This window comes from Zea mays, chromosome 5 (genome assembly GCF_902167145.1).
Source record: "Zea mays cultivar B73 chromosome 5, Zm-B73-REFERENCE-NAM-5.0, whole genome shotgun sequence".
Lineage (NCBI taxonomy): Eukaryota > Viridiplantae > Streptophyta > Magnoliopsida > Poales > Poaceae > Zea > Zea mays.
In genome coordinates, this window is record NC_050100.1 from 52,352,824 (window position 1) to 52,379,976 (window position 27,153).

A 27,153-nucleotide genomic window follows, 5' to 3' on the forward strand; every position below is an offset into this window, starting at 1 on the left:
GGGTGCATAGGTTTCATCAAAATCCAAACCTTCGACTTGTGAATAACCCTTGGCCACGAGTCGAGCTTTGTTCCTTGTCACCACACCATGCTCGTCTTGTTTGTTGCGGAAGACCCATTTGGTTCCTACAACATTTTGGTTAGGACGTGGAACTAAATGCCATACCTCATTCCTAGTGAAGTTGTTGAGCTCCTCTTGCATCGCCACCACCCAATCCGACTCTTGAAGTGCTTCCTCTACCCTATGTGGCTCAATAGAGGAAACAAAAGAGTAATGCTCACAAAAATGTGCAACACGAGATCTAGTGGTTACCCCCTTATGAATGTCGCCGAGGATGGTGTCGATGGGGTGATCTCGTTGAATTGCTTGGTGGACCCTTGGGTGTGGCGGCCTTTGCTCTTCATCCTCCTTGTCTTGATCATTTGCATCTCCCCCTTGATCATTGCCGTCATCTTGAGGTGGCTCATTTGCTTGATCCTCTACTTCATCAACTTGAGCCTCATCCTCATTTTGAGTTGGTGGAGATGCTTGCGTGGAGGAGGATGGTTGATCTTGTGCATTTGGAGGCTCTTCAGATTCCTTAGGGCATACATCTCCAATGGACATGTTCCTTAGGGCGATGCACGGAGCCTCTTCCTCACCTATCTCATCAAGATCAACTTGCTCTACTTGAGAGCCATTAGTCTCATCAAACACAACGTCACATGAGACTTCAACTAGTCCAGTGGACTTGTTAAAGACCCTATATGCCCTTGTGTTTGAGTCATAACCAAGTAAAAAGCCTTCTACAGTTTTAGGAGCAAATTTAGATTTTCTACCCTTTTTAACAAGAATAAAACATTTGCTACCAAAGACTCTAAAATATGAAATGTTGGGCTTTTTACCGGTTAGGAGTTCGTATGATGTCTTCTTGAGGATTCGGTGTAGATACAATCGGTTGATGGCGTAGCAGGCGGTGTTGACCGCCTCGGCCCAAAACCGATCCGAAGTCTTGTACTCATCAAGCATGGTCCTTGCCATGTCCAATAGAGTTCGATTCTTCCTCTCCACTACACCATTTTGTTGAGGGGTGTAGGGGGAAGAGAACTCATGCTTGATGCCCTCTTCCTCAAGAAAGCCTTCAATTTGAGAGTTCTTGAACTCCGTCCCGTTATCGCTTCTTATTTTCTTGATCCTTAAGCCGAACTCATTTTGAGCCCGTCTCAAGAATCCCTTTAAGGTCTCTTGGGTTTGAGATTTTTCCTGTAAAAAGAATACCCAAGTGAAGCGAGAATAATCATCCACAATAACTAGACAGTACTTACTCCCGCCGATGCTTATGTAAGCAATCAGGCCGAATAGATCCATGTGTAGGAGCTCCAGTGGCCTGTCGGTCGTCATGATGTTCTTGTGTGGATGATGGGTACCAACTTGCTTTCCTGCTTGGCATGCGCTACAAACCCTGTCTTTCTCAAAATGAACATTTGTTAGTCCTAAAATGTGTTCTCCCTTTAGCAGCTTGTGAAGATTCTTCATCCCAACATGTGCTAGTCGGCGATGCCAGAGCCAGCCCATGTTAGTCTTAGCAATTAAGCATGTGTCGAGTTCAGCTCTAACAAAATCTACTAAGTATAGCTGACCCTCTAACACACCCTTAAATGCTATTGAATCATCACTTCTTCTAAAGACAGTGACACCTACATCAGTAAAGAGACAGCAGTAGCCCATTTTGCATAATTGAGATACAGAAAGCAAATTGTAATCTAATGAATCTACAAGAAAAACATTGGAAATAGAATGGTCAGGAGATATAGCAATTTTACCAAGACCTTTGACCAAACCTTGATTTCCATCCCCGAATGTGATCGCTCTTTGGGGATCTTGGTTTTTCTCATAGGAGGAGAACATCCTTTTCTCCCCTGTCATATGGTTTGTGCATCCGCTGTCGAGTATCCAACTTGAGCCCCCGGATGCATAAACCTACAAAATCATTTTAGTTCTTGACTTTAGGTACCCAAATGGTTTTGGGTCCTTTGGCATTAGATACAAGAACTTTGGGTACCCAAACACAAGTCTTTGACCCCTTGTGCTTGCCCCCCAACATATTTGGCAACTACTTTGCTGGATTTGTTAGTCAACACATAAGAAGCATCAAAAGTTTTAAATGAAAGACTATGTTCATTTGATGCAATAGGAGTTTTCTTAGGCAACTTAGCACGGGTTGGTTGCCTAGAACTAGATGTCTCACCCTTATACATAAAAGCATGATTAGGGCCAGAGTGAGACTTCCTAGAGTGAATTCTCCTAATTTTGCTCTCGGGATAACCGGCAGGGTACAAAATGTAGCCCTCGTTATCCTGAGGCATGGGAGCCTTGCCCTTAACAAAATTTGACAATTTCTTAGGAGGGGCATTAAGTTTGACATTGTCTCCCCTTTGGAAGCCAATGCCATCCTTGATGCCAGGGCGTCTCCCACTATAGAGCATACTTCTAGCAAATTTAAATTTTTCATTTTCTAAGTTATGCTCGGCAATTTTAGCATCTAATTTTGCTATATGATCATTTTGTTGTTTAATTAAAGTCATGTGATCATGAATAGCATCAACTTCAATATCTCTACATCTAGTACAAATAGTGACATGCTCAATGGTAGATGTAGATGGTTTGCAAGAATTAAGTTCAACAATCTTAGCATGTAGAATATCATTTTTATCTCTAAGATCAGAAATTGTAACTTTGCAAACATCAAAATCTTTAGCCTTAGCAATCAAATTTTCATTTTCTAATCTAAGACTAGCAAGAGAAATGTTCAATTCTTCAATCCTAGCAAGCAAATCATCATTATTATCTCTAGGGTTGGGAATTGAAACATTGCAAATATGAGAATCAACCTTAGCTAACAAATTAGCATTTTCATTTCTAAGGTTGTCTATTGTTTCATGGCAAGTGCTTAGCTCACTAGATAATTTTTGACATTTCTCAACTTCTAGAGCATAAGCATTTTTAACCTTAACATGCTTTTTATTTTCCTTGATTAGGAAGTCCTCTTGGGAGTCCAAGAGATCATCCTTCTCATGGATGGCACTAATTAGTTCATTTAATTTTTCCTTTTGTTGCATGTTGAGGTTGGCAAAAAGAGAGCGCAAGTTATCTTCCTCATCACTAGCATTATCATCACTAGAGGATTCATATTTAGTGGAGGATTTAGATTTAACCTTCTTTTTGCCGTCCTTGGCCATGAGACACTTGTGGCCGACGTTGGGGAAGAGGAGTCCCTTGGTGACGGCGATGTTGGCGGCGTCCTCGTCGTCGGAGGAGTCGCTTGAGCTTTCGTCGGAATCCCATTCCCGACAAACATGGGCATCGCCGCCCTTTTTGTAGTACCTCTTCTTTTCTCTCCTCTTGCCCTTCTTGTCGTTATCCCTGTCACTGTCACTGTCACTTGATAATGGACATTTTGCAATAAAGTGACCGGGCTTACCACACTTGTAGCAAACTTTCTTGGAGCGGGACTTGTAGTCTTTCCCTCTCCTTTGCTTGAGGATTTGGCGGAAGCTCTTGATGACGAGCGCCATTTCCTCATTGTCCAGCTTGGAGGCGTCTATTGGTTGTCGACTTGGGGTAGACTCCTCCTTCTTTTCTTTCGTCGCCTTGAATGCGACGGGTTGAGCTTCGGATGTAGATGGATCATCAAGCTCGTTGATCTTCCTCGAGCCTTCGATCATGCACTCAAAACTTACAAAATGCCCGATTACTTCCTCGGGGGTCATTTTAGTATATCTAGGATTACCACGAATTAATTGAACTTGAGTAGGGTTAAGGAAAATGAGAGATCTTAGAATAACCTTAACCACTTCATGGTCATCCCACTTTACGCTCCCGAGGTTGCGCACTTGGTTCACCAAGGTCTTGAGCCGGTTGTACATGTGTTGTGGCTCCTCCCCTTTGCGAAGCCGGAACCGACCGAGCTCCCCCTCGATCGTTTCCCGCTTGGTGATCTTTGTAAGCTCATCTCCCTCGTGCACGGTTTTGAGCACATCCCAAACCTCCTTGGCGCTCTTCAACCCTTGAACTTTGTTATACTCCTCTCTACTTAAAGAGGCGAGGAGTATCGTTGTTGCTTGAGAGTTGAAGTGCTCGATTTGGGCCACCTCATCCTCATCATAGTCTTTATCCCCTACGGATGGTACCTGTGCACCAAACTCAACAACATCCCATATACTTTTGTGGAGTGAGGTTAGATGAAATCGCATTAAATCACTCCACCTAGCATAATCTTCACCATCAAAAGTTGGTGGTTTGCCTAATGGGACGGAAAGTAGAGGTGCATGTTTAGAAATGCGAGGATAGTGTAGGGGGATCTTACTAAACTTCTTACGCTCTTGGCGTTTAGAAGTTACGGAGGGCGCATCGGAGCCGGAGGTCGATGTTGATGAAGTGTCGGTCTCGTAGTAGACCACCTTCCTCATCCTCTTTTGCTTGTCCCCACTCCGATGCGGCTTGTGGGAAGAAGATTTTTCCTTCTTCTCTTTGTGGTGAGAAGAAGATTTCTTCTCCTTCCCTTTGTTGGAGGAGCTCTTCTTCTTCTCCCTTCGCTTGGTGCGGGACTCTTCCGATGAAGTGCTCCCGTGGCTCGTAGTGGGCTTTTCGCCGGTCTCCATCTCCTTCTTGGCGTGATCTCCCGACATCACTTCGAGCGGTTAGGCTCTAATGAAGCACCGGGTTCTGATACCAATTGATAGTCGCCTAGAGGGGGGGGGGGTGAATAGGGCGAAACTGAAATTTACAAATATAAACACAACTACAAGCCGGGTTAGCGTTAGTAATAAAGAAACGAGTCCGTGAGAGAGGGTGAAAAAACAAGTCGCAAGCAAATGAAGAGTGTGACACGCGGATTTGTTTTACCGAGGTTCGGTTCTTGCAAACCTACTCCCCGTTGAGGAGGCCACAAAGGCCGGGTCTCTTTCAACCCTTCCCTCTCTCAAGCGATCCCACGAATCGAGTGAGCTTTCTCTTCTCAATCACTTGGAACACAAAGTTCCCACAAGGACCACCACAAGTTTGGTGTCTCTTGCCTCAATTACAAGTGAGTATGATTGCAAAGAAAGGATCAAGAAAGAAGAAAGCAATCCAAGCGCAAGAGCTCGAAAGAACACAAACAAATCACTCTCTCTAGTCACTATGGCGTTGTGTGGAATTTGGAGAGGATTTGATCTCTTTGGTGTGTCTAGAATTGAATGCTAGAGCTCTTGTAGTAGTTGGGAAGTGGAAAACTTGGATGCAATGAATGGTGGGGTGGTTGGGGTATTTATAGCCCCAACCACCAAAAGTGGCCGTTGGGAGGCTGTCTGTTTGATGGCGCACCGCACAGTCCGGTGCACACCGGACATGTCCGGTGCCCCCGCCACGTCATCACTGCCGTTGGATTCTGACCGTTGGAGCATCTGTCTTGTGGGCCCGCCTGGATGTCCGGTGCACACCGGACATCTCTTGTTCATTGTCCGGTGCGCCAGTATGGGCGCGCCTGCTGTCTGCGCGCGCAGAGCGCGCATTAAATGCGCTGCAGGTAGCCGTTGGCGCCGAATAGCCGTTGCTCCGGAGTTGCACCGGACAGTCCGGTGCACACCGGACATGTCCGGTGAATTATAGCGGACTAGCCGTTGGAGATTCCCGAAGCCGGCGAGTTCCTGAGGCCGCTCTTCCTTGGCGCACCGGACACTGTCCGGTGTACACCGGACAGTCCGGTGAATTATAGCACGCTGGCCTGAGAAATTCCCGAAGGTAGCGAGTTCGAGTTGGAGTCCTCTGGTGCACCGAACATGTCCGGTGGTGCACCGGACACTGTCCGGTGGCGCACCGGACAGTCCGGTGCGCCAGACCAGAGGTGCCTTCGGATGACCCTTTGCTCCTTTGTTGAATCCAAAACTTGACCTTTTTATTGGCTGAGTGTCAACCTTTTACACCTGTATAATCTATACACTTGGGCAAACTAGTTAGTCCAATAATTTGTGTTGGGCAATTCAACCACCAAAATTAATTAGGGACTAGGTGTAAGCCTAATTCCCTTTCACTGCTGAAATTTGCTTCTCTCTCTCTCGTGCCCAAGCGCGAACCATCGAGTTACGATCCACAATATTGTCCTACCCAAAAGCACCACAAGGGTACCCCGGGTGTGCGGTCGGACACAAAACACCGATAGTTGGCACACCTGGTAGGGGGTGTGTCGTCGATCAATGCTAACTCCATGGTCGTCATCTTCAAGAGCAAGATCACCTTCAGCCCAGGAGCTATTTTTTGCTTCGAGACCATCTCATGCGTAGCGGATGTAGAGGAAACTTTGCACCGCATAGTGACTCTAGCCAAGAAGAAATCCTCCTCGAGAATTCCACAGGAAGCTAGAGTGAAACCGCGAGCCGTGTCCCCGCTAACAGCGCAACAGTGCATGGTCCTACGCAAGCCTGGGCTCAGGAGTCCCCAGAGGGTAGAATGCCAGTCAACCATGGCCTCCCCAACCCGGCAAACTCCGTTGTCCACCTCGCCTACTAAGGAGTGGACACAGATCGCCCAGCAAAGGGAAGTGGATATTCCGTACCAAGGAAGGAAAGCACAATGGGCAATCAACTCGACACCTTCGCCCTCAAAGTAGGATGAGAAGAAGCACACTGCTACACTAGCTCCATTCTTCCCCGACATCCTTTTCATTCAGGGGAGATTGGAGTCATGGCCCATCTCTGATGATGAACCCACCGTGCTGGGGGAAGAACCTCACCAACGCGATGCTCAACGATGGAGAAATAGGCGTTGTAACGTGCAGCGACATCACGAAGCTGGAGAACGGGACCCGGCACAACCCGTCTCTAGGGATGAAGCCTCAGAGATGGGGGAGACCCTCGACGAAAGAGACATCGACGAAAGATTCTAGGCTCTAGCGGGAGAATCCGCTCCTTGCCCGAAACTTGTACCACGATTTTGCTCGAGCCTTGAATATGCCAAGCTAAGTTGGAGGAGTCCTGGCGCAGATAGCCGATGGCCTCCCGCGAACCCCAGGTGCGAAGGGCTATCGGTAGGTGCTTACTCAGGCGGCCAATCATCTTCTACCTCTCGCCCACCCACCAAACGACCTGCGTCATGCCATCAACAACCGACGAGACGCACAGAGCAACATCAGCGCTTCACGCGATCATTGACATGAGAATGAAATAAGGCGCTAGGAGGAATACGACCAAGATCAAGGTGTACCGGCACATAGCCACGCAACCCAGATTGAGTCAGCAGCAACCTCAACCAATAGTCCGGCCCGGGGACAGTCTAGGCGACCTAATACTCGCTCCCCTCCCCGGGATCGACGACATGATCATCGACAAGAGGATACATGCGGGGTCTCCACGCTCACCCCTCGCCTCCGAGCCATCCAATGGCCTCCCAATTTCAAAGTCTCCAATATTGACAAATATGAGCCCAAGCAGGACCCAGGGGGTTGGTTGGTCATCTATACAACCGCTGCCCGAGCTATTGGGGCAACGGAGGACGTCTTGACAGCGTACTTGCCCATTGTTCTAGGGCAGGACGCACTGCAATGGCTCCGTCATCTGCCTCAACACTGCATCGATGATTGGGGAGATTTCAGTCATCGGTTTATCGCGAACTTCTAGTCCCTCTCCGATAAACCGGCACAACTGTGGGATCTCAAATCCATCAGGCGACAAAATGATGAAACTCTTCGTTCATTCCTCAAAAGGTTTCAAACAATGAGGAACCATATCCCCAAGGTCGCTAAGACGACTGTGATTGAAGACTTCTATCGGGGATCCAACGGTCTGGCTTTTGTCCGAGCCATACTTCAAAAAGCACCTGCCACCTCTGAACAACTATTCAGGGAGGCAGACGTCTACATCACAGTGGGTGAGCAGGTTCAAGACCTCATTGGAGGCGCAAAGCCCATACCACCCACACCGCGAAGGGACACGAATCAGAAACCAGACAAACGCTGGGAGAAGAGACTCCGCGAGGAGGTGCACACCGCTGGGCCACTTGCCGCTCGAGCCCGCGGCGCACCCCATGGAGGGGTAAGGACATTGGATGAGATTCTCGATTCCCAGTGCCCGTACCACAAGGACATGCGACACACCCTGAGGAACTGCAGGGATTTCAAAAACTCCATCAGGCATGGCTGACCATTCCAGCCGCTGCCACCTCCCCCGCCTCAAGGAGAGCCTAATGAGCCTAGGCAACCTCAACAACAGAAAGGAGGAGAGGCAGAGCTTTCCCACACATTGACAGGGAGGTCAATGTCATATTTGGAGGACACGGGGCACAAGAAAGCAGAAGGCAACAAAAACTTATTGATCGACAAGTTTTAGTGGCCACAAATAGTGCTCCGGCTTCTTACCGATGGTCGGAGCACACAATATCCTTCAGCCGAGCTGATCAGTGGCTTAACTTCGATCACCCCAGCAAATACCCACTACTCGTTGACCCTGTAATCCAGGAAAGCCGGGTTAAGAAGGTACTGGTGGATGGTGGCAGCAGCATCAACATCACCTTTCCCCGAACGCTTCAGGCCCTGGGGGTCGACATCGACGATCTCACTGAGTCGAATACTCCTTTCTTCGGCATCGTGCCGACCGAAGGAGAGTACCCAATGGGACATATTTACATGTCTGTCACCTTTGGAACCCTAGAGAACTACCGAACGGAGTTCCTGAGGTTTGAGGTGGCACGTTTCGATTGCGGGTACAACACCATTATTGGAAGACCAGGGTTGGCAAAATTCATGGCCATCCCGAACTACCTGTATATGATACTCAAAATGCCAAGACCTCAACGGATCATCACCGTGCGCGCTGACTTCCAAGGCACCGCAAAAAGCTTCCGGGGTGCCATTCAGATGGCTCTCACTGTCGGGCCCTCGGTAGCCCTTCCCACGCAAGTCGATGGCAAGTCGATGGAAGAAGACTTTATGATCCCTTTCGAATGAAGCCCTGGTCGCGACCTCTATGTGGATAACCGAAGAAACTAAAAGAATCAACCTCGGATTCTTTGATGAACGCAAGACCACGATCATCAGTTCTTGCCTCGACGACAAATAGGAAAGCGCGCTCGTCCAGTTCCTGCAAGACAATTAGGACATGTTTGCATGGCAACCTGCGGGCATGCCGAGAATCTCGAGAGAGCTGGCCGAGCACAAACTCAAAGTGTACCCTCAGGCAAGGCCGATCTGGGAGAAGCTACGTCGTTTCACGCCTGACAAAAGAGTGGCCATTTGGGCGGAGTTAGCTCGCCTAGTATCAGCAGGTTTCATTAGAGAAGTACTACATCCTGAATGGCTAGCAAATCATGTTCTTGTACTAAAAAAGAATAAAGTTGATTGGCGCATGTGCGTCGACTATACCGATCTCAACAAACACTGCCCGAAATATCCTTTCGGACTCCCTAGGATAGATCAGGTAGTCGATTCCACCGCTGGCTGTTCTATGCTCTCTTTCCTGGATTGCTACTCCGGATATCACTAAATCAGTCTAGCAAAAGAAGACGAAGAAAAGACTGCATTCATCACACCATTTGGGGCTTTCTGCTATACCTACATGTCGTTCGGCCTCAAAAACGCTGGAGCAACTTACCAAAGGGCTATCCAAACATGCTTAGCCGACCACTGGGGCAAGCGTGTGGAAGCCTATGTTGATGATGTAGTAATTAGAACTGAAAACCCGGATAACTTCATCGAGGATTTGCATCAAGTCTTCAACAGCTTGAGGCGCTACTGATGGAAGCTGAACCCAGAGAAATGCGTGTTCGGGGTACCGGCTGGAAAGCTACTTGGGTTTATCGTCAACCATCGAGGAATAGAGGCAAATCCAGAAAAAATTGAAGCCATAATGAGAATGAGCCACCACGATCACAGAAGAAAGTACAGAGGCTCACTGGGTGCATGGCAGCGCTGAGTCGATTCATTTCAAGGCTTGGCGAAAGAGGAATTCCATTTTATAAACTGCTCAAGAAGGTAGATAAATTCTAGTGGACCACAGAAGCTCAAGAAGCCCTAGAAGTGCTAAAGAAGTTTCTGACTACACCACCAGTACTCAAGCCGTCGCGCCGAGCTACATCCGATCAGCCAGCCGAGGACCTACTGCTATATATCTCCTGCATGACTCATGTGGTAAGCACTGCATTGGTAGTCGAGTGGGTAGAAGAAGGGCGTGCATATCTAGTACAACATCATGTTTACTTTATCAACCAAGTCCTCGGTCCCTCGAAGATAAGATACCCTCAAGTTCAGAAGCTATTATATGCAGTACTTCTGACCGCTCTTGAACTCTGGCACTATTTTGACGACCACAGAGTCATAGTAGTCACGGGATTCCCAATAGGAGATATACTCCACAATAAGGAAGCTGTTGGAAGAACAACCAAATGAGCATGTGAACTCGGAGCTCATGACATAGAATTCTGACCTCGTACTGCAATAAAGACTCAACCACTAGGTCCAAGAAAACCCAGAAGCTGCTGAAGTCTAGAAAATGTACTTTGACGGCTTGTTAAGATTGCAGGGGGCAGGACCGGGGATCCTTTTCATTGCCCCTAGAGGTGACCAACTCAAGTATGCGCTTCAGCTCCTGTTTTCAGCATCCAACAATGTTGTGGAGTATGAAGCCTTAGTTCACGGGCTAAGCATTGCCATTTCACTAGACATCAAAAGGTTAATGGTATACATCGACTCGCTAGTAGTTATCAGCCAGGTAAACAAGGATTGGGACTACTCAACCGACTCAATGAACAAATACTGCGCTACAGTGCGAAAGCTGGAAGACAAATTTGAGGGTTTAGAATTTCACCACGTGGAAAGGGATCGCAATGCAGCGGCAGATGCATTGTCAAAATTGGGGTCCAGTCGGGCCCAGGTTCCACCTAGGATTTTCATCCAAGAGGTACAGCAACCAAGCGTCACCGCAGAGCATGCTAAAGAATGCAACGCCTTAGACCATGCAGAAATAGATCCCAACGACTAGGCGGAGCCAATTATCAGGTACATAAAAATAAGGAAGAACCGAATGACAAGGCCACAGCAGAGCGCATCGCAAGACAGTCGACCCACTATACCATCATAGGGGGTCTGCTATATAGAAGAGGTGCAGGAGTCCTCATGAAATGAATTCATTCGGCTATAGGAATGCAGCTACTAGATGAAATCCACACAGGGCAATGTGGCATACATGCAACATAAAAAACATTGGTAGGGAAAGCCTTCAGGTCTGGGTTCTATTGGCCAACAACAAAGAATGATGGAGTAGACTTGGTTCAGAAATGCGAAGCATGCCAGTTCCTATCGAAGCAACAACACTTGCTTGCCCAACATTTGCAAACTATTCTTGTAACATGTCCCTTTGCATGCTAGGGGCTGGATATGATTGGACCATTCAAAAAATCTCAAGGAGGGTATACTCACATACTCGTCGCTATTGACAAGTTCACAGAGTACAAACCTATCACCTCTTTGACCTCAGCAAAAGTAGTGGAATTCATTCAAGAAATAATGTTTAGATTCGAGATACCTAACAACATCATCACAGACCTGGGATCTAACTTCACTAGCTCAAAATTCTTTGATTTTAGCAAAGGAGCATCCAGATCAAGTATGTGTTAGTGGCACACCCAAGAGCTAATGGGCAGGTAGAAAGAGCCAACAGGATGATACTTGATGCACTCAGGAAAAAGGTGTTCGACAAGAGCGAAAAGTTTGCAGGAAAATGGATCAGATAACTGTCATATGTAGTTTGGAGCCTGCGAACCCAACCAAGTCGGGCTATACATGGAAACACTCCGTTCTTCATGGTATATAGATCAGAAGCAGTGTTGCCAGCGGATTTGATCTTTGGAGCACCTAGGCTAACATTTGAAAGTATAGCTGAAGCAGAAGCAACCAGACTGGAGGATGTTGATATATTAGAAGAACATCTGAATGTTGTCATTCAATCGGCTAGGTACCATCAAACTCTGAGGCGCTACCATGACAAGGCAATGTGGCACCGATCCTTCGCAATAGGGTACCTAGTGCTCCGCCGGGTGCTGATGGGAGACGGGCGACACAAATTGTCACCTCCATGGGAAGGACCATTCATCATTGTAGAGGTCACTCGGCCAGGATCCTACCGACTTACCCAGATGGACGGAACTGAAGTGGGAAACTCGTGGAATATTGAGCACCTCAGGAAATTCTACCTGTAGCACTACCTCAAAACTCCAGTCGGCAAGCCGCACTTTGTAAACAAAAGGTTTCATTATCAATAAAGCTTCTGTGTTCAACCACATACAAACTCCCAATTAGCAAGCAGTTTAAGTCAGAGACGACTTAAATCAACACAACATACTTGCATGTACATAACTCAGGGTGATTACTATACCCTACTAACGGAGCAATCAGTTTAAGTCGAAAACGTCTTAAGTCGGTGCGACATGCTCACACTTACATAACTTAGGGTGAGTTGGCTCGAGTGCAGGCAGAGCTGGCTCAGATGACCTTGGAGAAGGATGAGGCAGTTTAGGTCAGAGACGTGGCTATGCTCGATAATGTTTTGTGGATCAGCGAATGCCAGGACTATCAGACAATGGTAGTAGATATCATTAGGGAAAGGAATGCAGTCTGGTCCAAGATAAACCAGCTTAGGGCAACCCAGGTTAACTGAACAATGCAGAGGCATGGAATGCTAACTTGCATGAAGATGTTCATTAGTTACATGCCTAGCTAAACCGAATCAACCTGCCAGAATCTGAGGAAGCAGATGCAGCAGTAGTAGATGATGGTGTGAAAGTCTCTGAGGTCGGCAATGGTCAGGATTAGTCTGTTAGCCTATTGTTAGGCGCTAGACTAGTTTATTTTGCTTAGTGTTCCTAGGAGTAGGGGTGGAACATATGGTGTAAATCCTATGATGTGATGGCTTCTAACGTATGTGTGACGAACACTCTTTTGGTCTGGCATGTGTACGCTAGCAAAACATTTGGCTTGAATGCACATTTTATCTTATGAAGAATGTGATGGAAATGTTGTATGTTCTTGGAATGTGATTCTTGCCTTTATGATTATCATATGAAGTCTTCTTCTATGACATCTTATATGGCATAGTTTCCTTGTTTCACATAAAGTTACGACATGTCTCAACACCTACTCATGATAAAATATGCAGATGGTGACTACCCGTCATATCAACCTGGGATTGGGTGGGGCTTCTGGTAGTGGCAACCAGGATGGTAACGAAGAATTACCTCTTCCTCCACCTCCACCCTACACGCCCAAGTAGTTTTTCGCACAGTTTCTACGAGCTCAAAGGAATATGGAGAATCTACAGTGAAACATGGAAGCAGAGCTTCGCAACATTGCTGACAACACTCACCATGGACAACCTCAGGGTGCGCATGGAGTCAATCAGTACATCCGTTTCAAGGATTTCATGGACACTAGACAACCTATATTCAAGGAGGCAGCGGAACCCTTAGAAGCAAATGAGTGGGTTAACACAATGGAGTAGAAGTTTTCCTTGTTGAGGCTTACAGAAGATCTCAAGACTGAGTATGCAGCACACCAATTGTAGGGGCCCGCTGGGATGTGGTGGTCTCATCATCGCACCGCCTACCCTAAGAATGCCCAAATCACTTGGCAACAGTTCACTGCAGCCTTCAGACAAAACTACATTCCACCTAGTCTGATGGCAATGAAGGTGTCTGAATTCATGTGATTGACTCATGGTACCAAGTCAGTGACAGAGTACGTACATGCTTTCAACAACTTGTCTCGCTAACGAAAGCCAAAAAGATCGCCAGTTTCAAGCGGGGTTTGAGCCAAGAATGATGAAGAGCATGAGAATCTCATCTCATACCTCCTTCAATGAGTTTATCAATGATTGCTTGACTCAAGAGAACAACGACATTCTCTACACCATATCGAAGGGGAGTAAGAGAGCCTTGGAGTCTAGATCATCGCAACCTAGAACCACAGTGATGGCTCGACCAAATTACAAGCTAGTGTTCCCTGGTGCAAGATTTCGTCCTCCTCCACAGAAGAAGACCCAACAACAGGGATTCAAGGGTCCGAAGTCATTCAAAGTGGCTCTACCACATGCTAGGGATAGACAGGGAAGCTCAGTTGGAAATACTGCCCAAGTCAAAGGGCCATGCTACAATTGTGGGCAAATGGGACACTTTGCCAAGTTTTGCCCTCTTCCAATGAAAAAGACTAATGTTTCCTACTCGTGTGCATCATACTACAACAACTAAGATTATTGAGGGAGAACCTATCATGGCTGGTATGTTTCTTGTGAACCATCACCTTGTGGTTGTCTTATTTGATTCCAGATCCTCTCATTCCTTTATGAGTTTTGCGTTTGCACATCGGTATGAGCAAGATTCTAGAGAAATGGGTTTAAATACTAGATAAGTTCAACAGGGTTGATGTCATAGCTAATAGAGTAGTATGTGGAGTAACCCTTTGATTAGAGGGCAGGGTCTTTCGTGTAAATCTAATAGTTATGCCACAGCTATCCTTGGATGTAATCCTAGGTATAGATTGGATGAGGAAATGGAAAGTTGTCTTGGACACGGGAAATAGGCTCGTATCCATTCGAGAGCCGCAAGGCATGGGGTTGTACCAAGTGACGCTACCCCACAACCCCGAGTTAACTAGTGTATCTTTTGCTACCCAAGTGACCACCATAGAAGAAATCCTAGTGGTATGTGAATTCCCAAACGTTTTTCCTGAAGTTTTACTGGGACTCCCACCTAAGCGAGATGTGGAGTTTGCCATAGAACTAGATCAGTACAACACCGATCACTCAAAGACCTTATAAGATGCCACCCAATGAACTAGCAGAACTAAAGGTTCAATTGAAGGAATTGTCAAATAAATGCTTGATCAGACCCAGCACATCGAAATGGGGTTGTTCGGCACTGTTTGTAAAGAAGGATCAATCCTTACGAATGTGCGTGGATTATCGCCCACTCAATGCAGTAACCATCAAGAACAAGTACCCATTGCCTCATATTGACATTCTATTTGATCAACTGGCCAAGGCTAAGGTATTTTCCAAGATCGATCTCAGATCGGGATATCACCAAATCAGAATCAGACCTCGGGATATTCTGAAGACCGCGTTTTCCACCAGATACGGGTTGTATGAGTACCTTGTCATGTCTTTCGGTTTGACGAATGCTCCTGCAAACTTTATGTATTTGATGATTTTTGTCTTTATGCCTGAACTAGACCGATTTGTGGTGGTGTTCATTGATGATATTCTTGTCTACTCTGAGAACAAAAAGGAACATGAACATCACTTGAGGATTGTGCTGACTAGACTCACGGAGCACAAGTTGTATGCAACATTCAGCAAGTGTGAGTTCTGGATAAAAGAAGTACAATTTTTGGGCATATTTTGTCAGAAAAGGGAATCTCCGTGGATCCAAGTAAAGTTCAGCAAGTAATGGAGTGGAAAGCATCGACCTCTATCACAGAAGTCAGAAGTTTATTAGGATTGGCCAGTTACTATCGTCCATGTATACCTAATTTCTCAAAAATTGCCAAACCCATGACCCGATTGTTGTAGAAGAATCATAAGTTTGCTTAGATAGAAGAGTGTGAAACAACTTCCATACTCTACGAACGTTGTTGACCACTGCTCATGTCTTAGCCCAACCGGATATTGAGAAACCCTTTGATGTGTTCTATGACACATCAGGGATTGGACTTGGTTGTGTTCTCATGCAAGAGGGCTGAGTAATTTCTTATGCTTCGCACCAATTGAGAAACATGAGACCAACTACCTAACACATGATCTGGAGCTAGCTGCAGTATTTCATGCATTAAAAATTTAAAGGCATTATCTACTAGAAAATGTGTCCAACATCTACACCGATCACAAAAGCCTGAAGTATATCTTCACCCAACCGAAGCTCAACATGAGGCAGTGCAGATGGCTAGAATTGATCAAGGACTACAATTTGCAAGTGCATTATCATCCGGGCAAGGCCAATGTTGTGGCCGACGCCTTGAGCCAGAAGTCACATTGCCATATCCTTCAACTACTATTGGAAGATGGATTTAATCTACTACATCTGGCAGTATTACTCAACATTCAAGTTCATTGCTCACTCGAAGATCAAATTATCCAGAAACAAGAATTCGATAAAGGCATATTTCACATCAAGGAAAATATGGAGAGTGAACCGAACAACCACTTCAAACTTGATGAGCGAGGTGTATTGTGGTTCACCGATCGTCTTATTGTACCAAAGGACCAAGAGCTTAGAACCAAGATTCTAGATGAAGCTCATCTCTCCAAACTATCGATTCATTCGGGCAGCAGGAAAATGTACCATGATTTGAAGTCGAGATTTTGGTGGACCAAGATGAAGAAGAAGATCGCAGCATATGTTGCAAGGTGCGACAATTGTTGCAGAGTCAAGGCTATTCACATGGAACCAACAAGCTTATTGCAATCTTTATCTGTACCAGAGTGATATAAGCATGGATTTCACTACAGGACTTCCCACCACCTCGAAGGGCAATGATTTTATTTGGGTGATCGTAGATCGACTCACTAATTCTGCTCATTTCCTACCAGCCAAGACCACCTACCGACCACCAAAGTATGTTGGTTTGTATATTACAGAGATTGTTTGTTTGCATGGGATACCCAAAACTATTGTGTCAGATCGAGGATCACAATTCATAGCTCATTTATGGGAACAATTGCAAAAGGGTTTAGGGACTAAGATTGTGCATAGCTCCACGTATCACCATTAGACTTCAGGACAGACCGAAAGGCTAAATCAAATCCTCAAATATATGTTGCGAGCTTGTGTGCTTTCATTGAAAGGTTCATGGGAATCATGGCTACCATTAACTAAGTTTTCTTACAACAACAAATATCAAGAGAGCATCAAGATGGCTTCATTCAAAGCTTTGTATGGATGGAGATGCAAGACACCGTTAAAATTAGGTAGAAGCCGGACAACGAAGATATTATGGAAATGTCTTAGTGGCTGAAGTTGAAGAAAAAGCTATGCTGATCAGAGATGAATACCTCTTACTTTTCAAGTCGGTGACTTTGTGTACTTGAAGGTATCACCGATGAAGGGTGTGCAAAGATTTGGGATCAAAAGGAAGCTTGCACCAAGATATGTAGGTCCTCATAAGATTATTGAAAGGAAAGGTGAAGTTGTGTGATACCCAATTTTCTGAAAAGAAGTTAAATTTATTTTTTTCCTTTTCTTTCGTGATCTGTGTAGTTGGGGTTGGGGTTTTTTAGGAAGCATTCACCAGTAAAACAGTAGATTACTTGTTGGATTTGTGCGCTGGGGTCGGGAGCAGACGTGAGAGCGAGTTTGGGCCGTGAATCTCGATCCGACGGTGGGGAGCCCATTAGTTCCCCCCCTTAACCCTAGCCGCCCCCTCCCTCTCACTCCCCCACCCCTTTGGCCACCCCCTCTCTCTTCCTCTCTTCCACTCTTGCAGCCGCCCCAATCCCTCTCCTTCTTCCCCAAGTGATTGCAGCTCCACCCCTCAACCCTAGCCGCCCCCCCACCTCTTCCTCTCCAAGGTGGAGCCTCCCCGCTTGGTGTCCGTCGTGTGGGTGCGAGTCTTCCATGGGAGTTTGGAGGGAGGAAGAAGGAAGAAAATAAGGAGGAAAGGAGGAACCCAAGGTGATTTTCATGATCATTTTGTTGTATTTGTGCTGCAATCCAATTGGTTACATGTTTACCTATGCGATTTGGTAGAGGTGCTGTCCAGAAATTTAGTGGGTAGACGAACAGCAGTAGTTCTAGGGATTTCTGGGAATCTTTCGTGGTCAATTAGTGGGGATCAGTGGGATAATCATGTAGAGTTTTGTCATACCTTTCCAACGAGTACTTATGCGCTCGATTCGGAGTTATAATTTAGGAGATATCGTTGTTTGAATCCGGTTATGTTGCTGTCCAAAAAAACAGATTTTTCAGGTGGGTGAACAGCGGTAGTATTAGCAGTTTCTGGGAATTTTTTGTGGGTAATTAGTGTTAACCAGTATGATAATCATGTAGGGCTTTGTCTTATATTTCCAATAAGTACTTATGCGCTTGATTTGGAATTATATTTTAAAAGATATCGCTGTTTGAATCCGCGTATGTCGCTATCCAAAAGACAAAAAACAGATTACAGGGTTCATCTTGTGGATTGTTTTGGGTTAATTAGATGTTGGAATTTAATTATAAATTATATACAAAACTTGTGGGGAATTTTATGTAGATGCCTCTGGAGTTTATGTTTGTTACCACCGCTGTCATAATTTTAAAGTTATGAAATTATTAAGCAGTGTCGCTGCAGTTTGGTGGGTGTGGGGAGAGATGTAACTCGCGGCGGGGTTTGAGTTTGTGCGTAGGTGCGGCGTCGTTTATGAGCCTGATTATGTGAAATTGGTGCACTAAGTTGTGTGTCAAAAACAGGTGGTGGACTTCCGGATCGTACTTAGGGATTTGCCCGAACTTCCGGTAAAGGCAAGTAAATACAGTGGTGGTTGCTACCGTTTGGGTTGCATCCTAATCCATGTCATTGAGTATGCATAAGTTTTAATTATGTTAATCATTGAATTCTATGATGAAATTTTTTATTTGGAAGTATTAATTCTCAATTGTCTAATATTGTGGATGATCATAATTTGGTAATGATATATGTGGTTGATTCCCATCTTGGATGAAGTTGAAGTATCTTTTTGAATCACGTTATATGAAGTGTTGTAGGCATGACATGCACATCGCATCATCCATCTTTCATTTTGAAGTTATGTCGCGATCTTATGGTCCGACCGTACTGGTACATTTTTAGCATCGTACGTTGCCCGAGGAGGGGTACGATGCGGCTTCATATCCTTAGAGGTATGAAGGCATAAGTCATCCTTGCATTTGCAGACATTTGCACTCATGAGGTATATATGAAGTGTGACATTACTATGTTACTATTGTGGTTTCTACCTGCGAGGTGTGGTGACTAGGTGTGTTGCACGTTGTATACGTGCTGCACCTTCGTAATAAGAAGGTTGTGAAATCAAGTGGTGGTAAAACAATGTTCTTATGTGGTTAAACAGTTTGATATTATTTTACTTGCTGAGATGTGTCATCTCACTCTTGCATTACTCAATGCAGGTACTTTATACATGCTGGGAATGAGGGGAGTAGCAGCACGTCCACTTTCACTCTCACAATAACGCTGCCCAGGCGCAGCCATGATTTAATTAGAAACTTATGGTCAAAGGAAGTTTTTTTAACTAGTCGTGCGCACTAGTTAATTCAGATCATGTCGTATGTTAAACTTCTCTTTGCTAGCCGATTAATAACACTTAGTATGTTTTTGTCATGATATATGTTTATACACTGTTGCCCCCCTCATTTATGCAATTTGCAAAGGGGATGCTGCCGAAATTTTATATATAGATGTCAGAAGTGTTGTTCAGTAGCATTCCGGGGTGTTTGTGGACCCCGGGGTGTTACAAGTTGCTTACAAACTCTAGTTGCCAGAAGACATGTGCACTATTTTTCCAGTATTCCATGTCGCTCAAATAAAAAATGTCTTAGTATAAAATTGGTTAGTCTCTATAGAGCAGAGGCAACGCTGTAATGTCTATAAAATCTTTAGACTGGTAGAACTCGAGTGAATTTGTGAGATGACATAGATTGATAAGTCCAACCATGTCTACCTGATAGGTTTTCTTATTATGTGCAACCTTATTTTTAACAATAAATAAGGTGGTTTCAAGTGGATTTTATGTCGTGCATGTTTTCCTTCTATGGCTTGTTTCAATAGCCATAAAGGCTATGCATAATTTTTAGTTGTTGCAGGCTAGTCATGTGGGCGATATTGACAACCCGTTTTATATTTTTTTTATTTTGCCAACATTGTATGGCAGTTTGATTTTTTTATGAGCAGTTTCTCTATGCATGCTTGTTGAATCATTATTTGGACCGCTTTATCTTAAACGAAGTCAATGCTTAACTGGGAGTTGCTTATGTTTGTTAGTCATCTATCTCTTTAATGATGGGGTTTTTTCATCGGATTGAGATTTTTCTTATATGAATGATGGTTTGATAGATCATGTATGTCTACTACTTTGAATGCATCCTGTGATATCACGAGGTACAAATTGTTCAAGTGCAGTAATAGTAGGTTTTGTTGTATGTGAGGTTAATCAAGGTAGTTTGGTTATGTGGATTGTCTTATTGACGTCCAATTACTCCTGTTGAGCATAGTATCGTGTTATTATTTTAGTATTAAAAGTAATATTTATGAAGCTTTTGCATGAGTCTGTGTCAAGAAGTACATTAGTTTTTCTTGTTGTTATCCCTCTATTGCTTTATGAGTATTGCAAATTTTATCTCTTTTGAGAGGAGGAAAAGACGTTACATGACATGAGCACCATTTGCTTCACGTCAACAGAATAGTTGTGGAGAGCTCTAATAGTTGGATTCTAGTGTAATAACAACCATGTTTTATAGTGCTAGAGACGGGTATGTCAGGTGTTTCATACATTGTCGATACATGGATGTTTGACCTTAGTGGCATTAACAAACGAGGTTGTTGAATTCGTTGACTGCTGTGCTTAGTGTTCTAACCTATTAGGTAAAGTGTTGTTTAAAGGTTTTGGGGAGTTGCATCCCCATTTGGTAGTGGAAAATCCTAGTGTGGGTCGCACCTGCCAATGCCTTGGGTTTTATTTTATATTGTTTTTTATTATGGGTAAGGTGTTGTTTTGTTTTGTTTTGGGAGTCATTTTAAATTAGTTGGAGGCTGAATCAGGCTTCACTTATCTAGAATGTTTTGTAGTAGGTTTCTTCATCTTTGTATAGGATGCTCAATCACCCAGTTTGGTCTAAACATTTGAGAGTTATGGGTTTTCCATAACAGCCTTAATTTTGTACGGAAGTATAGACATTGAATACGGTAAATTTTGGGTTTTGTTAGATTATGAAAGTTTTAGTAATTTCATGATCTTCCCAAAGAGTATTGGTTTGTAATTTTCATTGCATATAATTGGAGTTAGGCTACTCTGAAGTTGTTGCACCGTTGTGTCTGAACTTTAGGTGTCGTTAAAACCACTAATAAATCGACCGCGTTTTGATAGTTTTAGAGCCCAAATTTGGGAATTCTCTTTAAGAAAATCTTTTAGTTTTTCTTAGTACCTTTTAATGGGTATTTACTTGTAATTGTCTGTTAAATAGATTGGGAGAGGTGGTTGTCTAGATATAAGTCGAATCTCTGATGTGCAGTATCTTAGGCTGAGTTTAGCTGTAGGTCATGCAGAGTTGAGGGCTATAAAGATAAATTTGGGTGCAACTTTATTGCAAAAGTCGTGGACAATTTCCAAATTTTTCCAACGCGTGTTCGTTGTAGTTTTAAGTTTAGTATAGCAGGAGTTATAGTATTTTGAATTTTAGTTGTCCATTGTTTCTAACCTATCAGTTTTGCAGCAAAGCAGTTGCATTGTTTTATTGGTTTGGAAACCAATTCTGAGACACTCATTATAATAAAAGTTTTAGGGAATGTTATAATCATTTCAATGAGTTTATATTTGTAAAATTTTGTTAGATGCAGAGAGTTATGAGGTTTTGAATTTATGGGTCATATTCCGTTAGGTTCTAGTGGCAGATCATGTATGTCGCCTTACAAGTCAAATTAAAAAAATGGAGATAAAATAAAACTTTGTTTATCCTTTGAATACAAAAGTTATAGGTCATGAAGTTTAGATGATTTTACAATATTTCTTTGTTAACATTGCTTTTATAGTGAAAGAGGTAGAGACAGAATGAGCATTTGTGCTGTTGATTGTCAATTTTCTATTTAGGGATATTACTTTGGGAGTTTGGTTTAGTTATGGTGAGCTCTTTCGCAATCCATGTTAATTATGTTGTATGGTGGGAGGGAATAGATGTAGTGGTTGTGATAGTTATCTTGTTATTGTATATGCGAAGCGTGGGCTGAAACAGAGAGATAGCGAGGGATATTTGAATAGGCCAGTACGTATTGTTGTGAAGCCATGTTTTCTGCTCTTGGCGTGTTTGCGTAAGTATGAAATAGTTACGTCGTGTGAAGTCTAGGTGGAGATGCAGATTGTGTGAGTTATTGGATGGATATATATATATATATGCATAGTATAATTAAAAAAAGAGAGTTCTTCGATGGGATGATATAATGTATAGAATGTGCTTGGATGGATATATGGGCAGGCATAGTATGCTTAAATTGATTCTTGCTTGCATGATGTGAGATCAGGCTTAAAATGATTTAAAAAGTAAACATATTGCTTCTACCCTTATGTTGGCTCTATGTGTCTCGTAATGAAGAACCTAAAGTTATTAGTCCTTCGATGAACGCTTAATCTTAGAAGAGTATAGAACCTGAATAAATCTATTGCTTGCTATTTGGGACTACATGACCAGTTTTGGTTATGCCGCTAGTTCAATGAATTACACCATGTTTTCGGTAGAGGTGTTGTATATAAAAAGTTGTAGCCAACTTCTTCATCTTACTTGTGTAAAATTTCATGACCATAGGTCTAGTAGTTTGGGAGTTATGATTTTCTCAAGTCTAGTCTTGGAATCTGTCCAGACTCTGTACAGATTTCGAAACTGACCTTGTTTGCCCAAGTTAAACTTCGAATCAGTTCTTATAAATTATAAAGAAGTGGTAGTACTTTCCTTAAGCTTTCCAACAAATTTTGGATCACCCTTTTTGGTGACCTATAAGTTAAGCTACAGCTGTTTTAATTGGAATCTTTGAATCTGTCCAAATTTGGACAGCAAAGCCTTTCTTATGTCTTTTGATCTTGATATGCATTGAATTAACCTAATAGGTTTATAAATGAAATATAGACAATTTTACTGGCTTTCTAAAAAGTCTAGGAGCGCCTGAATGGGATGTCTGAGACTCCAATTATGGGTTTTTGAAGTGAGTAGTTGAATTCTGTCCAAGTCTGAACAAAATTTACGCTTCGCATTGTTTGGCCTTTCTAAGTGTCAAATCTTGTGGTGATGATAATACCAGGGGTATATTGGACTTTGTAAGCTTCCCATAAAGTCCTAGTTTACTTCTATTGGATGCATATTTTGTGAGTTATGAGGGAAAACAAATAACCGTTGTGCTGCTGTCTAGAAATATGCAAGCATTAAATTGATCTTTTGAAGTTACTCTTGTTTGGATAGGTTTGGTTTAGGCTATTTGAGCACAGTATGTATTGCATTCATATATATATTCATTGAAGTACTTGCATGTGTCAATGTTGATTTGGTGTCAGGAAAGCTTTGTCCGAGTTATATAGGACCGTCTACTATCTTAGCCCGAGTTGGTAGCTTGGCTTAGCACCTACAATTGTCGGAGTCTATGATCAGAGTACACCATGTATTCCATGTCTTTATGTTGAGGAAGTATTTGCGGAATCCATACCATCAAATTGAGCTAGAGCCGATTCCTGTGTAGCAAGACCAGACTCTAGAGTGTCGTCTGCTGCGTATCTTAGAATCCTAGGAGCTTGAGGAGCTGATGCGGCAGAAGTACCCGAACCTTTCTTTATGTGGGAGTTTTGTTGATTCGTTGATCTTTCCTTGTCGTTCCGATAGAGGCGTCGGAATTCAAGGTCGAATTCTTTTTAAGGGGGGTAGAGTGTGATACCCAATTTTCTGAAAAGAAGTTAAATTTATTTTTTCCCTTTTCTTTCATGATCTGTGTAGTTGGGGTTGGAGTTTTTTAGGAAGCATTCACCAGTAAAACAGTAGATTACTTGTTGGATTTGTGCGCTGGGGTCGGGAGCAGACGTGAGAGCGAGTTTGGGCCGTGGATCTCGATCCGGCGGTGGGGAGCCCATTAGTTCCCCCCCCCTTAACCCTAGCCGCCCCTCCCTCTCACTCCCCCACCCCTTTGGCCGCCCCCCTCTCTCTTCCTCTCTTCCACTCTTGCAGCCGCCCCAATCCCTCTCCTTCTTCCCCAAGTGATTGCAGCTCCACCCCTCAACCCTAGCCGCCCCCCCCCCACCTCTTCCTCTCCAAGGTGGAGCCTCCCCGCTTGGTGTCCGTCGTGTGGGTGCGAGTCTTCCATGGGAGTTTGGAGGGAGGAAGAAGGAAGAAAAGAAGGAGGAAAGGATGAACCCAAGGTGATTTTCTTGATCATTTTGTTGTATTTGTGCTGCAATCCAATTGGTTACATGTTTACCTATGCGATTTGGTAGAGGTGCTGTCCAGAAATTTAGTGGGTGGACGAACAACAGTAGTTCTAGGGATTTCTGGGAATTTTTCGTGGGCAATAAGTGGGGATCAGTGGGAGAATCATGTAGAGCTTTGTCATACCTTTCCAACGAGTACTTATGCGCTCGATTCGGAGTTATAATTTAGGAGATATCATTGTTTGAATTCAGTTATATTGCTGTCCAAAAAAAAACAGATTTTTCAGGTGGGTGAACAGCAGTAGTATTAGCAGTTTCTGGGAATTTTTTGTGGGTAATTAGTGTTAACCAGTATGATAATCATGTAGGGCTTTGTCTTATCTTTCCAATGAGTACTTATGCGCTTAATTTGGAATTATATTTTAAAAGATATCGCTGTTTGAATCCGGGTATGTCGCTGTCCAAAAGACAAAAAAAAACAGATTACAGGGTTCATCTTGTGGACTATTTTGGGTTAATTAGATGTTGGAATTTAATTATAAATTGTATACAAAACTTGTGGGGAATTTTATGTAGATACCTCTGGAGTTTTTGTTTGTTACCACTGCTGTCATAATTTTAAAGTTATGAAATTATTAAGCAGCGCCGCTGCAGTTTGGTGGGTGTGGGGAGAGATGTAACCCGCGGCGGGGTTTGAGTTTGTGCGTAGGTGCAGCGTCGTTTATGAGCTTGATTATGTGAAATTGGTGCACTAAGTTGTGTGTCAAAAACAGGTGGTGGACTTCCGGATCGTACTTAGGGATTTGCCCGAACTTCCGGTAAAGGCAAGTAAATACAGTGGTGGTTGCTACCGTTTGGGTTGCATCCTAATCCATGTCATTGAATATGCATAAGTTTTAATTATGTTAATCATTGAATTCTATGATGAAGTTTATTTATTTGGAAGTATTAATTCTCAATTGTCTAATATTGTGGATTATCATAATTTGGTAATGATATATGTGGTTGATTCCCATCTTGGATGAAGTTGAAGTATCTTTTTGAATCACGTTATATGAAGTGTTGTAGGCATAACATGCACATCGCATCATCCATCTTGCATTTTGAAGTTATGTCGCGATCTTATGGTCCGACCATACTGGTACATTTTTAGCATCGTACGTTGCCCGAGGAGGGGTACGATGCGGCTTCATATCCTTAGAGGTATGAAGGCAGAAGTCATCCTTGCATTTGCAGACATTTGCACTCATGAGGTATATATGAAGTGTGACATTACTATGTTACTATTGTGGTTTCTACCTGCGAGGTGTGGTGACTGGGTGTGTTGCACGTTGTATACATGTTGCACCTTCGTAATAAGAAGGTTGTGGAATCAAGTGGTGGTAAAACAATGTTCTTATGTGGTTAAACAGTTTGATATTATTTTACTTGCTGATATGTGTCATCTCACTCTTGCATTACTCAATGCAGGTACTTTATACATGCTGGGAATGAGGGGAGTAGCAGCATGTCCACTTTCACTCTCACAATAACGCTGCCCAGGCGCAGCCATGATTTAATTAGAAACTTATGGTCAAAGGAAGTTTTTTTAACTAGTCGTGCGCACTAGTTAATTCAGATCATGTCGTATGTTAAACTTCTCTTTGCTAGCCGATTAATAATACTTAGTATGTTTTTGTCATGATATATGTTTATACACTGTTGCCCCCTTATTTATGCAATTTGCAAAGGGGATGCTGCCGAAATTTTATATATAGATGTCAGAAGTGTTGTTCAGTAGCATTCCGGGGTGTTTGTGGACCCCGGGGTGTTACAAGTTGCTTACAAACTCTAGTTGCCAGAAGACATGTGCACTATTTTTCCAGTATTCCATGTCGCTCAAATAAAAAATGTCTTAGAGTACCAGGAGAGAGAATAGAGGCCAAGGATCTAAAGATTGGGTCAGAGTTAGTACATCAAGAGCAACCTGTCAAGATCATGGACACTAAGGACCGAGTCACAAGGAATAGTATAATCAAGACATATAAGGTGTTGTGGAGTCACCACGATGAGCGGGACGCAACGTGGGAGACTGATGCCTATTTGCAGGAAGTTTACCCCGATTTTTACAAAAAAAATGGTTAGTAACCTCAAATCTTGGGACAAGATTCTTTTAAGGGGGGTCGTAACACCTCTGGTGTTAAGCATGCTTATACATCTCATATGCATCATGAAAGCATCATCACAAGCATCATTAATCATTCATCACTTGAATCCAATTCTTTAATTGCTTGCTATTTGATGTGGAGTGACATTATGCTTGAAATAATAGAAGTTTATGTTTTATGATCTTATGGTATTGTGAAGTATTTGTGTGTGTAGCTAAAACCCACCTAAAGTGACCTAGGTTTGCTTAAGGTAGCGTTTTAATTCTTAGCACATGTGATAATAGTTGCTTAACTTGTATGTGATGTATGTGATTTAGTATAGGCTTTGCTTGCTGTGTGAAGATGTTACTTAGAATCAAAACCTAAGGAGTAAGTGAACAACTTCATAATCTACCAATTGTGTGGACCCAAATTAAAAGGGAAAGAGTTTAAGTGGTAGTAAAGGTTGGAGAAATGGGTTAAAAGAAATAAGGAAAAATCTGTTTTTTCTAAGTTCATTTCTTCACCTCTCTTCACACTTTGACATGTTCATTTGGAAATAAGCCTCAAATTGAATTTCTCCAATTATAAAAGTTATAGATAATTACTTGAGGCACACTATGTAAAAAGTTGGCAAACTTTTGAAACTCTTTGATATAATTTGACATAGTCGGATGTCGATTTTTCACTGATTGACAAACCCAAGTTAGGAGGTCATAAATAACCGAGCCCCTAAATAACTCGGGTCCTATATCAAAGTTGCAGCCGGGAGTGTGGAGAACAACTTTGCTACAGTGCACATGACCCAGCTTGCATGATCTTGGTCTTTTCCTGTTTGAAAACATCCACTACACGACGGTTGATCTTTAGCGACCCTTATTAGATAC